The sequence below is a fragment of the Eptesicus fuscus genome, chromosome 2, assembly GCF_027574615.1.
Source record: "Eptesicus fuscus isolate TK198812 chromosome 2, DD_ASM_mEF_20220401, whole genome shotgun sequence".
Taxonomy (NCBI): domain Eukaryota; kingdom Metazoa; phylum Chordata; class Mammalia; order Chiroptera; family Vespertilionidae; genus Eptesicus; species Eptesicus fuscus.
In genome coordinates, this window is record NC_072474.1 from 60992671 (window position 1) to 61009952 (window position 17282).

Below are 17282 nucleotides of genomic sequence, written 5' to 3' on the forward strand. Positions count from 1 at the left end.
AGAGCAAATTGAATTTTCTCGCCCCCACAACGGAACGAGAAAATCAGATGACAAAGGTGATATGACCTTAGATATTAAAGACACTTCATGCTTCCTCGTTTGCACATTACTTCCTCCCGTTGTTGCAAAGTGTCTTTAATTTGATGGGCTCCTGTTGTTACAAAATCCTCGCAGTTTTGGTAAAAGGATTCTTGATGATGAGGCAGTAAGAAATTATACGTAGAGTGGAAGAATCAGCTGCCTCCAGCTTCCTGCCTGCTTGCCCCAGAACAGCATCTGGCGTTGGGAGGAGTGCGTTTGCCTTGCTGGAGGGGGATGTTTATGAACAGATCCCAGAGGGGCCGAGTGTGTTTTTGCTGTCATTGTCTGGTATGTCTGCAGTTGTTAGTATTTAATAGTTTCATAGTGCGTGGCCAATATTTTTCAAGGTTAGAATGAACTGCCAATTGACGGTGGGTGCTATAAAATGCATGTATGTTTTTAGATGCCAGGAAAATTCGTAGGGTTTTTCTTGTTAGTATATCCTATAGGGAAATCATAAGCAAAAGGAACCTGCCTCACCTAGGTAGTGTGAAAAAGCCTCCCATGTTTAAGGGAAGGCCTCCTATAATTAAAGGTTATTTTTTTTTAAGTTTTATTGTGGCTTTATGTAAATGAGCCTATTTCTTTGGATATAATCTTATTGAAAAAGTATTTTAAGACTGATGATAAAAGGCAAAGCCTAATTGGTGTTTTTTTTTTTTTCTGGTTTATTAAACATGGGGGCAGATGCTTGACTTTCCTGCTCTAGTTCTGGCTTCAGGTCACAATTGTAGCTAAAAGACTTTGCATGGAATTGGTGTGCTCACGTCAAGCGATTGCTTAGTTGCTTATGAGAATAATGGACTCAAAGCAAGAGAGACTTTCTTCAATTTAAATAATAGAAAAAAAATTGACATTCAATTTTTTCCCCCATTGCCCCTACTATTTCCTCTTCAGTCTCTTTTAAGCTTTGGTTGGACATTGCAACACTTAGGCAAAAGCAGGCACACGGTGTCCAGTAATGGCCCGAAAGTGGTACAGCGCGGTATGTGCTGCAGTCTCAGTGCTTCCTCCCTGCCACCCATGGGTCCTTACTTCTGAGGACCAAGGGCTTGTGGAGAAAGTTGGGCCTAGAGACTCCTGAGGGAGATGCTTCTTGGTAAAGAACATCTGTTCTCTCTTCTATTAGATACATCTAATAGAAGAGGGAACATTTGTTTCTCTCTTATATTTATTACATTACATAAATCTGAGATGAGACACTGTTGCTGATTCAGATAAAAGATCAGGCTGCATATTGATTGTTTGAAAGAGAAAAGATAACTTAGAATTGGAGCCTGGGTTTCCAGAAATTTACCTGTCCGTTCGTGTCCCCATTACAAAGTTGCAAGGTTTCGAATAAAGGTTTTTCAGCTTGACTACATGGTGTCCTTCTGAGAAAAATCAGGGCACAGAGAGGAAGTGAGAAATCTGCATGCTGTGTGTTTTAGGTACAAATTCTCCCCCTCCTCCCACCTTCATTTAATGGAGGGGAGCTTTATTTCTTATTGTGAGACCTCAGGTGATATTGAAAATCTTTAAATTAGGAAGAGATATTTCTGGCTTGAAAAGTGGACCTCAAATTTATACTTATTTTTGGTAAAGGTTTTTTTGTTGTTGATTTGATATTTTGGATTCCTAACAAACCATTGTGACCTTTCTTACTGTTCTTATCCCTGGTGACTATGAGATGCAAAACCCAGAGTCTCCTAGGAATGGAAATTCGAGTTTTGAATGGAAAATAAATGACTGAAGGTTCCTTAGAAGCAGTTCCTAACCCCCACTTGCTCTAAAACCTGATACGGTGTGCAGGTGTAAAGATCCCCTACAGGGCAATCAGGCATTAGCAGAGTGACCTGCACAGTAATGAACCGGATTTTTGCTACAATGTGTGTGTGTGTGTGTGTGTGTGTGTGTGTGTGTGTGTGTGTGTGTGTGTTGGAAAGCAGGGAGAAAACAACCCAGCCGTGACAGAAAAGTACTAAAAACCGCCTGCTGGTTTTCAGATGGTAACCGGCCTGGGTGCTCCCTGTGCTCCCTGACAATGAGCTTCTTCAAGTAATGAATGATACCTTCTCATACATTGAAAATAGCATTTGAAAGCATTCATAGTGAAGGGAAGCTCATAGTTTGTTTATTTGGTCCTGTTCGCTCAGTGGCTATCCTACCTCTGTCATAGCACTTACACACAACACAGTGATGACCTGTCCCTATGTTTTCTGTATTACCACTGAACGATAATCTCTGCCAGGGACTGACTGCGTCAGTTTGGCACATAGTAGGGGCACAATAAATATTTCTTGAACGAATGTCTCTGAGGTACAGAGTTCTCTGTTAAGGGCTAGGGGTGGCAGAGTTTGGGAAACTGTAACATAGTTTCTGACATTTGGGAGCTTATAGTCATTTATGGAGATGAGGTTAAATAACAAAGGTGGCATGTAATTATATATTAATGATTTAAGAATAATGTAATGGGAATTCAGAGGAGAAGGAAATTCACCTCCTCTGAATTGGTGGTAGGTGACCCTGGGGCCACATAGGGATGGCCTGGGGGCAGAAGGTGGCGGGGGAGGAATTCCTAGGAGCAGTTGTAAGCCTCTGGCCAAGAAAGGGATTCTTATTTGGGGCAGAGAGAAGGTGGTGACTATACGTCCCAAACTAGAAAGCAAAACTTATGTTTGATGATGGGGTAGAACATTGGGAACTGGCACAGTCCTGGAGAACCCGGGCTGATATAAGGTCGAAAAACAATAGTAACAGATTGAAGTTACAAATCTACTTTTGTAAATAGGTCAGATTATGGAAGGATTACTTACAGGTCTTTTTCCAACTTCAGACCAACTTTAGTTTTATTTTATTTCATATACTTCAGTGGTTTTCAAACTCCTCTCAGTCAGTCCTCTTATTGGCAACTATGCAATCCACAGTTCCAATGAAGTCTTACGGGAAAAGCAGAATATGCACACATGTAACAGTGGAGCTGTCTCAGTTGAAGCTTAGTAGGATGCCTTGTATCCGAAAACCAAATCCATATCACAAAACCGAGTATCAGTCCTGGCCGGTGTGGCTACGTTGCTTGGGCAGCGTCCTGTGCACCAAATCAATTGGGGTCAGGGCACGTGCCTGGGCTGCAGGCTCGCTCCTGGTAGGAGGCATGCAAGAGGCAGCCGATCAATGTTTCACTATCATATCAATGTTTCTCTTTCTTTCTCCCTCTCCCTCTCTAAAAAATAAATCAATAAAAAAAAATCTTAAAAACAAATACAAATATTATATCACCCAAAGTAGCACTACTGATTGGGCTCATGTTCAGATTATAAAATATCCAGCTACTCTGGTGTTGGTAAAACCAAAGTTCTTGTGCTTGTGATAATTTTACAGAGTGGACTACCTCAAGATGATTTATTTCTCCCCTCCCCATCACCAATTGTCCTTCGCAGTCAGTTAATTTTCTCAGGGCAGGTGACATTCCCATTTAAATGTTAAAATCAAATTTGTCTGTGTTTTTGCTTTGATTTTAGGCTAGTATGAGAAACACCACGGGCAGGATCATCTCAGATCTTCGTTATGGCAACTCATGCAAGAAGCTGTTGAATTAGATCCATTTCCTATTGATGAGAAACCAAGCAAGCAGTGGTGAGTTACAAATTGGAAAACATTCCTTAGCAGGAAATGTTTAAATATCTACATAGCCAGTTTAAATATTGCGTACGATTTAGTGTATGGATCTGAAGAAGTACTGCTCTGAATGATGTCACTAAAGTGAACATTGGTTGGATAGAATGTCTAACTGGTGGTGCGGTGCTACTAATACCACGGATAGCAGCATGAGGTCTTGGGGTGCATGGGTTCATTGTATAACACCATGATGCTGCCACCCTGGATGATATCAGCCTATGATGTAAAATGCATGCAATGAACAATTCCATGTGGCTGAGTAACAGTTGGGTAACTGTACTTTTCAGTGGTTTTATTATTTGTAACATAATTCTGTATTTACCAACTTATCCTTTCTAGTAGAAGAATTGGTTCTGGGCTAAATTATAATGCTCCATTTATTTCATATATATATTCCTATTTCCTATATATATATTCACATATATGCACATTCCTGTATAAATAGATACTGGTATATAGGTATATATAGTAACATAACATTTAGATCTTTAGAAATAAGGGAAGCGAAATCACATAGCAGTTTTATAAAGCTCAATTTGTGACATTTTAGCCTAAAAATCAATTTGCTTGATATAACAATATTAAAAAAAGACCCAATTGCCTTGCTAATTGGAATAATTTTTAAAAATATTATAAAAATAGCATGCACAGGCAAAATATATATTTTAATCGAATACTTGATGTTTCATAGTTACCAAAGTCAATAATCAATAGACTCCAGCAGTGATGAACTAGTTATCTGTCAAATTACATCTCTGGGAAATACAATATGACAGTGGTGCTTGTAAGACTTTAAAAGAAGCTGTTTGGAGCTAGTGATCAATAGCTTTCTTTCATTTGCTTAGCGGCTTATATAACTCTGGGTAGATAGGCTACCCTGTGAGTTAATATATAACCTTCGACTGCAGAAGACTGATGAAATTAACCCTATGCTTATTTCACATCATGATTTTCATTACAGTCTGCTTACAGTTATTTTGAGGAAGCAGATATAACAGTCATCACTATTCTGTGCTTAATCAACATGTATTAAATTGCCAATAATCAACCATTTTCAAACTAAAAGAAGGGCAATTTTATATGGCTGAACTTGAGTTATGTATCATTCTAAGTAATGTAGAAAACATACTGCCCCATCTTAAACGTTAATGTATTGAGCACCCGTTTATTGGGAATCTGTGATGTATGAGATTTATTGAGAATCAGCTCTTGGGATAAATGAAAGAGACAGTTACCTGCCTTAAAGGAGCTTTCAGTGTGAATGTGCACTTTTTACACAGCGCTGTGACACGGGCAGACATGGGGGCCAAAGGAAGTGCAGCAGAGGCGAGTATGCAAGGAAGGCTTACTGGAGGGAATGATGTTTTGGCTGACTACTACGGACAGTAAGGGGTTAGCCAGAGGAAGGGGAGCAGTGGGAACGTTTTTCAATGGCCCACAGGCTTGAGAGAGCATACCGTTTTTGTGGGGGAGGGTACTAGGTGTCACTTTGCTGGGGCATAAATGGGAGTAGTGGAGATGAAGAGGGACATAGGAGATATATAATAAAGGATCTCTTAGAGCAAAGCTAAGGAGTTTGGATTTTATCCCAAAATGAAGAACTTCTAAGGAGGAAATTAACATGACCACATTTATTTTTTAATTGTGAAATATGTCATGCACATAGAAGAATGTGTGAAAGATACAGTTTGAGAAATAATTATAAAGCAAATGTCATATAACCATTATGGATATTAAGAAATAGACTCCCGGTAAGTCTCTGTGTGCTCCTTTAAGATCACGTGCTTTTCCTTCCACTGCAGGTAACCCCTAACCACCACCCTGCCTTTTGTCACACTTGTTCCCTTACTTTCCTTTGAATATTTTCCAACTTGTAATCATATAATATATATTCTTAATCACCTGATTTTGCTAAACATTGTACAATTCTTCTTCCATGTTGATGCATGAGTTTATTCATGAAAATTGTTGTATAATATTCTGTTTCATGCATATATAGCAAATTTAATTTTCCATTCTACTGTTGATAGACGTTTGGATTGTTTCAATATTACTTATACTAATATATATTTATACTAGAGGCCCGGTGCACGAAATTCGTGCACTGGGGGTGGGGGTGGGGGGGGTGTGCCCCTCAGCCCAATCTGCACCCTCTTCAATCTGGGACCCCTCAGGGGATGTCCAACTTCCAGCAGTCGGACATCCCTCTCACAATCCAGAACCGCTGGCTCCTAACCACTCACCTGCCTGCCTGCGTGATTGTCCCTAACCCCACTGCCTGCCTGCCTGCTCGCTCCTACCTTGATCTCCTGCCAGCCTGATTGCCCCTACCTTGTCCTCCCCTATCAGCCTGATCACCCCAAACTGCCTGTGCCTTGGCCCCCAGTCTGGCCTCCCTCTGGAGGCACCACCCCCATAACCCCAATGCTGCTGCCACTGCAGCTGGTTATGGCTGCCTGAGCCTTGGCCTTTGTAGCCACTGCGGCTTTGTCTGGAAAGATGTCCGGAAGACAACCACTCTAATTAGCATATTATCCTTTTATTAGTATAGATTTGGGGACCATTAAAACCACGCAGAACTTGAAGAAAACACATGGCCCTGGTCAGTTTGGCTTAATGGAGAGAGCATCGGCCTGTGGACTGAAGAGTCCAGGTTTGATTCTGATCAGGGGCACACATGCCTGGGTTTTGGGCTCAATCCCCAGTAGGGGGCCTGTGGGCGGCAGCTGATCAGTGATTCTTTTCTTTTTTTTTAATATATTTTATTGATTTTTCACAGAGAGGAAGGGAGAGGGATAGAGAGCTAGAAACATCGATGAGAGAGAAACATCGACCAGCTGCTTCCTGCACACCCCCCACCAGGATATGTGCCAGCAACCAATGTACATGCCCTTAACCGGAATCGAACCTGGGACCTTCCAGTCCGCAGACCGACGCTCTATCCACTGAGCCAAACCGGTTTCGGCTGATCAGTGATTCTTATCATTGATGTTTCTATCTCTCTCTCCCTCTCCCTTTCTGACATTTTAAAAATATATATTTTTTAAAGAAAACACATGAGCTTCACTTTGGGCTTTGTCATCTTACAATATCCTTTGTGCAGTGTTTTAACTTCCCTCAACTTTCCTTTACCCACCTTTAAAGTGCAATCTATTTTGGGGAAGATGATCAGGAAAGTGATTCCAATGGGTAGAAGTTTTTTTTGGAGGGGATGGGTCATGAAGATATTTAAAAATTGAGCATGGTGATGGTTGTACCACTCTGAATTTACTTTAAAAAACCAGTTCATTGTACACTTTAGGTGACATGTACAGTATTGGATATTTCTCAACAAAGCTGTTCTTTTATTTCTTTTTAAATAAAGACCAGTCTTATAATCAATTGCAGATGTTTACAGAGGCCCCTCAAGATTTGCTCACCATGTCCCAAATCACGGCTGTGATTCCCAGTTGCCTCCAGTCCTGGTGGATCTGGATGGTGTGGTTTGCAAAGGAGAAGGTGGCAAGAGGCTTATGGAATTTCGGCAACCCCATTCCCCCGGTCTCCTCATAGGGCACCAGGGCCATTCCCACTGTGCCAGCTCTGCTCCCTTTAACCTGTTGGGCAAAAGAATCCTGCGTGCTCTGGCCAGAAAGTGCATTCTTTCTTAGGTGGCCCGGATGCTTTTTTTAAGGTCGTTTTATGGATTCAAAAGAATAAACAGAGATGTGGAAAGCTTTTGTCAAAATCCTTTTACATGGTTCTTCCAGTGTCATGGGAAATGAGATGTGGCTCTGAATTCATCCCAAAGTGTGTCTTTGGGCAAAAGCACCCAGAACGGCACAACTCCTGCAGAATGCCCCACACACTTTGCTGTCAGGACTCAGGGGGGCTTGAGGGTGAGCGAGGCGGCGGTGCCAGTACAGGACCTGGGAGAAGGTAGCGCTTTCTACACTGCCCAGGCCACGTGGACTACAGCAGTACCCGCCCAGGTGGGCAGGGTGTTTCTGCTGTTTTGTTTTGGTCTGGCCTCCACCCCGTCAGCCACAGACCTGTGCCTGCACTGAGACTGAATGCTTTGATGGCCCTACTTTTTGGTGGACAGTGGATGCACTCCCAGAGACTGGCAGTTAGACTCTGGTGGCTTCTGAGTCCCTTGTGGGGAGAGTCCGGCCCTAGGTCAAGAACAGACTCAGGCGTCCTCGGCCAGGAGGCCTCCTTGGGCTAGGGGCCGCCACAGTTTGAAGGCTGGCCATGACCCCAATCCTGGCAGGGGTCTCCTCTGGGGTGCTGGCAGGCCTGGGCTAGAGCTGCGGGAGGTTTAGAGGCTGGTCACGCCCCCGATCCTGGTGGGGATCTCCTCTGGGGGGCTGGCAGGCCTGGGTTAGGGTCACTGGCGGTTTGGAGGCCGGTCACGCCCCCGATCCTGGTGGGGGTCTTCTCTGGGGTGCTGGCAGGCCTAGGCTAATGGCCACCCTGGTTTAGAGACTGGTCACGCCCCCGATCCTGGTGGGGGTCTCCTCTGGGGTGCTGGCAGGCCTGGGCTCTGGCGCCGCAAAGGGAGAGGTTCCTGAATCTGCTTCCCACACACCTAGGCTAGGATACATCTTGTAGGAGGCGGCTTTAATGCCCGGGGTCGGTGACCAGGTCCTCCGGAGCCTCGCTTTCTAGGCTGCAGTCCCACGTCTCCCAGTGCCCCAGCCTCGGATGCGCCCATGCAGTTGCCCCCACCACCAGCCACCTCAGCGCAGGCCACAGCAGCTGAAGCCAGCCTCTTGGAAGCCAGGCCACCACACCCACCACCTCTAGTCGCTCTCTGCTGCTTGCTCTCTGTGCCCTGTCCACTGGGGTGGGGGAGTGCTCCCAGCCCAGAGGCCCTCCCTCCCTCTGCAGCCTGGCTTGGGAAGCTGGCCTCATGCTGGGGCTACTATGCCAGCATGCCCACTCGGCTACTATGGGTGCGACTCGGGCCCCCACGGAGGCCAACCTGGAGAACGTGGACCCCAGCTCTGCATCCGGCTGCTGCAGATGGCCTCGGTGGTCAACTACCACCTGCTCCTTCCACTGGCCCCATTGATCCCTCTCAGCACCAGCCATTTAGGCGAGGGTGGCGATTACCCAGGGACATCACCCCTGGAGCGGCTGGCTGGGCCCGGCCACGCCCCCCGGGTCGCGATGGGTCCCGGGACCCCCGGGAGGCTGCTGGCCGTGCCCGGCCACGCCCCCCCGGGTCGCCATTGAACCTGGGACCCCCGGGAGGCTGCTGGCCGTGCCCGGCCACGCCCCCCCGGGTCGCCATTGAACCTGGGACCCCCGGGAGGCTGCTGGCCGTGCCCGGCCACGCCCACCCGGTCGCGATGGGTCCCGGGACCCCCGGGAGGCTGCTGGCTGTGCCCGGCCACGCCCCCCCGGGTCGCGATGGGTCCCGGGACCCCGCGGAGGCTGCTGGCCGTGCCCGGCCACGCCCCCCCGGGTCGCGATGGGTCCCGGGACCCCAGGGAGGCTGCTGGCCGTGCCCGGCCACGCCCCCCGGGTCGCGATGGGTCCCGGGACCCCGCGGAGGCTGCTGGCCGTGCCCGGCCACGCCCCCCCGGTTCGCCATTGAACCTGGGACCCCGGGGAGGCTGCTGGCCGTGCCCGGCCACGCCCCCCGGTTCGCCATTGAACCTGGGACCCCGGGGAGGCTGCTGGCCGTGCCCGGCCACGCCCCCCCGGGTCGCGATGGGTCCCGGGACCCCCGGGAGGCTGCTGGCCGTGCCCGGCCACGCCCCCCGGGTCGCGATGGGTCCCGGGACCCCCGGGAGGCTGCTGGCCGTGCCCGGCCACGCCCCCCGGGTCGCCATTGAACCCGGGACCCCCGGGAGGCTGCTGGCCGTGCCCGGCCACGCCCCCCCGGGTCGCGATGGGTCCCGGGACCCCGCGGAGGCTGCTGGCCGTGCCCGGCCACGCCCCCCCGAGTCGCGATGGGTCCCGGGACGCCCGGGAGGCTGCTAGCTGTGCATACCACGCCCCTCTAGGGTTGCCATCACTCACCAGGACCCCCGGAACTAAGAGGATTTGGCGCCGCCATCTTGGTTTTCTCAATGGCCAGTTAGGCCACCCGGAGTCCCGCCCCCAGCCTCTGGCAGGCCCAATCATGGGCATAGCGGAGGTGCGGTCAATTTGCATGTTTCTCTATTATAATGTAGGATTATCTGATGTATATATATTTATTTAATAAATACATTTATAATAAATAAACTTAATAAGTATATAATATAATACTTTTTATACATATATATTGTTCCTCATAGATTCTAGTACTCATATATAAGAGCTTCTATAGGATACATAGCAAGGGAATGAACTAAATTTTGGGGTATGTGCACATTCAGTTCTTCTAAATAATGCTAAAATATTTCCCCCAATCGGTGAGATCAGCAATGTATGAGAGGCTCTATGTTCTCATCAACACTTGATTTATAAGTTCTGAAATTTTGCTAATCAGGTGGATACATAATTGCACTTATGGAAGTTTTAATTTGTACTTTGCTGATTACTAAAGAAGACGATCTTTTCGTTTTTTTATTGGCCATTTGCTTTTCCTCTTTTGTGAAGTGGCTGCTTAAGTCTATGAGATTTGTGTTTCAGAATAATACATAGATTTGAGTTCTTACTGTGTAGTAGGCACTGTGTTAAGCACTTTACAAACATTTCATCTTCATATCATTTTTATTATTCACAAATAAGGAAACACAGATTTAAAGAGGTTAAATAACTTGCTAGCAGCCACACAGCAAGTTAGCCTTTAAGAAATAGTAGACTTAGCCTTTAAGCCCAGGTGGTTCTGACTCCTGAGTTCTTCAATTTCTCAGTGTCTAGAAGGTGATTAGATTGGAACCAGAGAGAACATTTAAGGTGCTATTGCAGAAATCCAGTTAAAAAGGAATAAAGGCATAAATCAAAGATTCACCTTTAGGACATATGTACAAAGCAACTGGACTTAGTAATGAATGTCGAGGGTGAAGAATTGGAAGGGTTTTTAAAAATCTCAAGTTTTAATACCTATTGGCTAGGTGGATTCAATTTAGTCATACAATGTACATTTATATTCCAGGTATTGTGATAAGTTTTAAGAATACACTCTATGATTCCATGATTTAATAAGAGATGAATTTATTTCATGGAATCATAAAGCTTAGCATTTAAAGAGACCACAATGTTTATTGGGTCAACTCTTCACTGTTTTAAAACGTGGAACCTGGTACAAAAAGAGGTTAAGTGGCTTATTCAAGATCACATGCTACTAAATTTTAGATTAAGAATAGACACCAGGCCTGCAAAGAATGCCAAGAAAGTACAACTTGCAGAACTTTTAAATTAATAAGTAAAAATATAATCAACCTATTTTATCTCCTAAACATTTTTCAAGTCGGTTCCCTTTGAGTAAATCTGTTGTTACTGCCTAAGTTAGGCCCTCATTATCATTGTTAGCAGGTTTATTTAAATAGCCTAGCAAGTTATCTTCTTGCCTATGGCTCTACCAATGAAGTCACCAAATCTGATTTGCAGTTGTTACCAGGTAACTGTCTTGCTCACTTTGATATGCTCCATTGCCTACGAAATAAATTCCCTTTCCCTTAAAATATACCATATTCCCATTCACCCAAATTTATGAATTCTTCTCTCCCATTGCCTGGGACACCAATGTGCTTTATTACAGACACTCAGTGTTTATTACCTCTGTGATTTACTTCATGCTGTCTGTTCTGCCTGCATTCACCCCACCTGTCCTTTACTAACAGTCATTAGTCATCCTTTAAGACCTTGTTCGTCTAAGAATGGCCTGGGGACTGACAACATGGGCATCATCTGAGAGCTCGATAGATCCCACCCAGATCTACTGACTCAGAATCTTTCAGACAAGATCCTTAGATGATTTAAAGTTTGAGAGGTACTGCTTAGACTCACTTTAGACTTCATCAAGAGTTATCTTTCCTTAGAAACCTTTCCTGACTCCTACCATTAGTCATTCATTTCTTCCTGGTGTTCTCACAGTAGCCTATGCACCGTAAACACTGTGTTACCACACATTTTACTGTTTATGGGTCTGTCTCTCCACCTTAGCCTGGGAGTTATGTGAGTCAGATATAATTATCTTAGTCTTTTCCATGCCTAGCACAGTGCATAAATGTTTATTGAATAATTGATGAAAGAAAGGAGAGAGCAAGAGATAGATATATAGAATGATAGAGCAGAGGCAGGAAAAGAAAATTATGAGAATAAAATACAGCCAAAGGGACTTTTCAGAGAAATAATTAGACTATAAAAAAAGGCACCAAAGATTGCACCTCTGGATACAATTTGGAAAGCAGCTGACAGAGGGTCTGCAATATTATTTAAATAGATGGGGTGATAAATGTGAATACTATTTGCCAAATCCCTCAGAATCCAAATAGTACCCTAATTTTTCATATAATAGTTTAGTTTTATTATTTTTGCTGTTGATTAAATTTTGCCAAAATTTATTTTACCTTCCTAAACAAAGTGTCCTACTGTCCTTTTAACTTGTCAGAGACTGGGATATAGTGTGAAAGAGGATAGAGGATGCAGGTTTGTTTGGAAGTTATACAGGAGACAGAAATAAGAGACCAGTGAGTAGAGAGTAGGTACTATACATAAAAGGACTTTCTGATTATTAGAATTGTTTGTAAGTCTGTGCTTTTTGAAAAGTAGTGAACTTTCTTGCAGGGCACATATTTAACCATTTTCACGGTTGACCAAATGATACTACTTTACGTGGGAGATTGAACTAAATGACCTCTGAGGTCTAAGGTCCTTATGAATTAGGAGATGACAGTTATTTAGAGAGGTTCAGGAAGAACGAGGATTGTAATAAAGATTTAAAATAGCGGGTAACGTTTATTGAGTGATTATTTCGTGCCATGCACTGTTTAAAGCACTTTTTGTGCACTACTTAATTTAATCTTCGCAGAATTCCTACTGAGCATTTCTGTTTTACATGTGATGAAACGGAAGCAAACTTGCATGAGGTCGTGCAATAGCGGTGGGAAAGCCCGGGGAGTTTCTATTTTACCCCTAGGCTGTGTCCTCGTCTGAGAGGTGAAAGTTGGACCTCACTAGAGCCTTAAAATATTGATATGGTTTGAATTCCAGGTAAGGGTAAGAACAGGGCTTCTAAGAAATGATAACAAAATAATCAAAGTAGAAAGAGACAGAAATGAGCACAACAGGCTTGTGGAACCACATACCTCACAGATGGGATGAGTAAGAGACTGTTCAGAAACTTGTCATGTAAGGCTGCTCTGTCTTGCTTTTTCGTGGTTGCAAATTACCAAGATGGGAAACTAAATCCTTAGGATTAGTAAAATGAACATAAGTAGCTCTCATATTGTATAAAAACTTAAAGGCCTTTCACTGACTGGCAGAACTTCAGGCTATATTTCCCAGGAAGATGGAGTCGGGACTGTCACTGTTTGAGAGATTCCAAGTAATTTGATGTCAGATAAGGAAAGTAATAATGTTTTCCTTTAGAAGTTGGTGTTTTACTGGTGCGTATGTAAAGAGTCAGCATATCTCAGATTCTTCATAAAGAAATCTGTATTCCAATAACCAATATCAGAGGAACTATTATTAAAATAGAAGTATGAGATATTTATTATTATTATTTTTTGTTAATCTTCACCCGAGGATATATTTTCCATTGATTTCTAGAGAGAGTGGAAGGGAGGAGGAGAAACAAAGAGAGAGAAACATGAGTGAGAGAGAGACACATTGATTGGTTGCCTCCCACACGTGCCCTGACCCGGGTTGGGGACTGAGCCTCCAAATGAGGCACATGCCCTTGACCAGGAATCGAACCTGTGACCCTTCAGTCTGTGAGCCAACGCTCTAACTACTGAGTCAGACTGGCTAGGACAGAAGTATGAGATCTTAATGAAAATTTGGTTAGCCTAAGAACCCTTTTCAGATTAGGGTTTATTGGAAAATGTAGTCTGCAGTTTAGCAGCAATCATTACATGTGATAATCTATTATTTATAGTGTAGATACCAGAAATTATATGCCAGGTGTTTCGAAGTTGTTGTTTTATCTCTTTATCAAATGTGGTTTTTATTCAACTAACAAGCACTTTTCTACAGCTGCACTTGTGGAACATCACATGGCAAAAATGGGAGTTTTTTTTCCTCTAGACTCCTTTTCCTTTTCCTTTTTTTAAACCTTATTAAAAATGAAGTTGGTCCTAAAAATATAGAAATAAATAAATTTAAATTCACAAAATCTGTACATTATCAAAAAGTCACTAAAACACCACATTTGGTTATATAAAAAGCCAAGTCCCTTTTGGTGTAAAAGGAACGTGGAAACTTGTTGATGTTGATGGCGTGGTTTCTTCCTGTTACCAGACTGATAGGGGGAGGGGAAACAAAGGAGTAGGGAGTGAGTGTTGTTTTAACCTGCCTTCCCTACCAAAGACTCTTATTTATCAAGAGAAAATCCACCTAGCTCAAGGGGCAGTGAAGAGGAGGAAAGAAAAGTGAGAAATGGCCCCTTTGATCATGCCCTACCCCACTTCCCCCTCAACCTCTCACTTCAAACTGAGGCTAGGACTCCACCCCACCTTAAGAGTGCCTGGTCCCTAGGGAAAGAGATGGAGCTGGGAGAGGAACACAAAGTAGGAACAACTGAGATTCAAAGTTTTCTTTTGACTTGTACTTTTGGAAGGTCTAGGTGGCTTGTTAGTGCTTTAAATCCTGAAGGCTCATTTTCAAGCTTCTTTAAACTTGAGAGTGGATAACCTTGACAGTATTGTCTTTAGAAAGTAATTTATAAATCTTAAGAATCAACACAACTGCAATTTAGTTCAGGAAGATTTAAAGAACTTGCACTGCCCCCTAAATCCACCCCCCCACCCCCCAAAAAAGATTGAATAAAATATTAGGCAAAATTATGTGAAGTAGTGGGAGGGAATGTATTAAATTAAGCTCTTTTTAAAAAATCTTTTAGGAGTTCCAGCCAAATATATTCTGTCATGTATCTGTCGACTATTGTCTTGCTAACCAGGGTTCAGGTCAGCAGTGTGGAACATCACAGGCAATCAAACCTAATGTGTTGAACTTCTTTTCTAGTCTTGGTCCTGAGTATAATTGTCTGACTCTGTGTTATAATTTAAGGAGCCAAAATACCCTCTGGTTTGCAACCCTCTGCTTCTGAACCTGATATAATGTGTGAAATCCCCACTTACTCATTTGGTTGAAGATTGTACCTGTTAACATTGAAATGTTATGAGGTAAATTTGTTGGCTAGTTACTCTGATAAACTAACTTGAGTTAAGGTGTAAATTGGTGATAATGGATTTTGAATCATAGATGATATCCACCCTTGGATAAATGTCTTAATGCATTAACAAAGGAGGCTAAAAGAATAGAATACATAGGAAAGATTTTTATATGGGGAGGGAATCAAGATAGGTCTTGAAGATAATGCTGTGTTAGGGGTTTATCAGATTATTTTAAAATTTTCATTGTACAGTCTCTGGAAAAGGAAGAAACCTTGATGTGAGACTATTATCCATATGGGATATCATTTATGCATAGGCAACCAAATTGACTGTATCTGTTTCCCAAATGTGCAAATTTCTTTTTCTGAAGATTGTCTTCTGCTCCTGAAAGATTACTGTTCACAAATGTTTGTTCATTGATTTATTTAGGAGGATAATCTTTTAAATTCTCCTTTAAAAATCATGGTTTCTAAGCTGTGCTGGGATTTACCAACATACCAGGTGAAACAATTGTCACCTTGATCACTTTAGATGTTATCAAAGCAACACTTTTGCATGAAGGTTAACAGATATTTTCAATAGGCAGATTACTGTGGTAGAATCTCTGAAAAATGCATAAGACACAATTCTCCCTCCCTTTCTATGTTCTTTACTCCCTCCTTCCTTCCCCCTCCTCCCTCCCTTCTTTCCTGAAATATTTACTGGCTGCCCAATCTGTGTGAGGTGCTGCAGCAACAAAGATAAATTCTAGTTAGTGGGCTCTTAAGCAACTCATTATCAAACTAGGGGCCTTTGGGTGGGAAGGGAAGGGGGAAAAACTTCTAAATGAGTGAAAAGCCATCGAATTCAGGGAACATTGCAGTTATTAATGACCCAACTATCACCCAGGCATTCTCACTTGGGTTTCCACAGAAAGACGAGTCCTGGTGTTCTAAGGCAGCAAGCAAGTCTCAGACTTTGTGGTTTCACAATCCCTTTACATTCTTGAGAATTATTGAGGAACCCAAAGAGCTTTTGTTTATGTGGGTTCTATCCATTAGTATTTACCGTATTAGAAATTAAGATATAAATTTAAAATATTTGTGTAATTCATTTAAGAATTAATAGAAAATACATTACATGTTAACATAAAATAACATATCTTTTAACGAAAACTGCTTTTTGCAAAATAATTTAGTTACAAAGTGGCATTGTTTTACATTTTTGCAAATCTGTTTAATGACTGATTCAATAGAAGACAGCTGAATTCTCTTATCTACTTATGCTTTCAATCTGGTGTTATGTCACACCTCATGCAGCCTCTGGTAGACACTACACTACATTTGAGAGAAAAGGAGAATGAAAACAGCGAACCATGCATTAATATTATTTGGGAATTAGTTTTGACATCAGAGACCCTCCCCGAAAGGATCTACAGGGGGTCTGTGTACTATACTTGAGAACCACTTCTAAAAAGCGTCTGTTGTGTGTAATGAATGTACATCTCTTTTATGTACCTAGAATGATACTGCTTGTGCACCATCCTTGGAAAGATGGAAAAATTGTGTGTTTTGTCACTAGAGGTGAAAGGCTGTGAGACTGTCACCTCCATGAAGGCAGAGATCTACTTCCATTAGATATCTCAGGGCTTGACACATAGTTGACTCTGTGACTCTCAATGATAGACATTCTAATGTGACAGATATACTTTCAAAAGTCACAATAGTTCTGGATAGAATAAGATGAGAAATAAAGGCCAATATGTGTTGTAGAGTCAAAGGGAGCAGCCATTTTCAACTGAAGTATTAGAAGGCATTCATGGGAGAGATGGCATTGGCGTGGAATTGTGAAGATAATTTTGATAGTGTTGGAGTTATAAAGGTTACTTCTAGAAAGGGAACAGAATGAGCAAGGAGCAGAGTGGGTTTGGGGCTCAGAAGTTTAGGCTTGTGGGACCTAGGCCAAAGGAGAAGGCAGTCAGAGATATGCCTAGTAATACAGATTGGGTCTGGACTGAGGGAGGTCCTGGATATCTATGAAGGATTTCATGTCTGTTTGTATAGACTATGAGGAGCTGCAGCTGTTTTCTGAGCAGGTTGAAGGAAATGATTCTGGCCCAGCCACTATGGTTCGGTGGTTGGGTATCAACCCATGAACCAAGAGGTTCCCAGTTCAATTCCTGGTCAGGGCACATGTCCAGGTTGCTGGCTTGATCCTAGTAGGGAGCATGTAGGAGGCAGTTGATTGCTGTTTCTCTCTCATTGATGTTTCTATCTATCCCTTCCCCTTCCTCTCTCTGAAAAACCA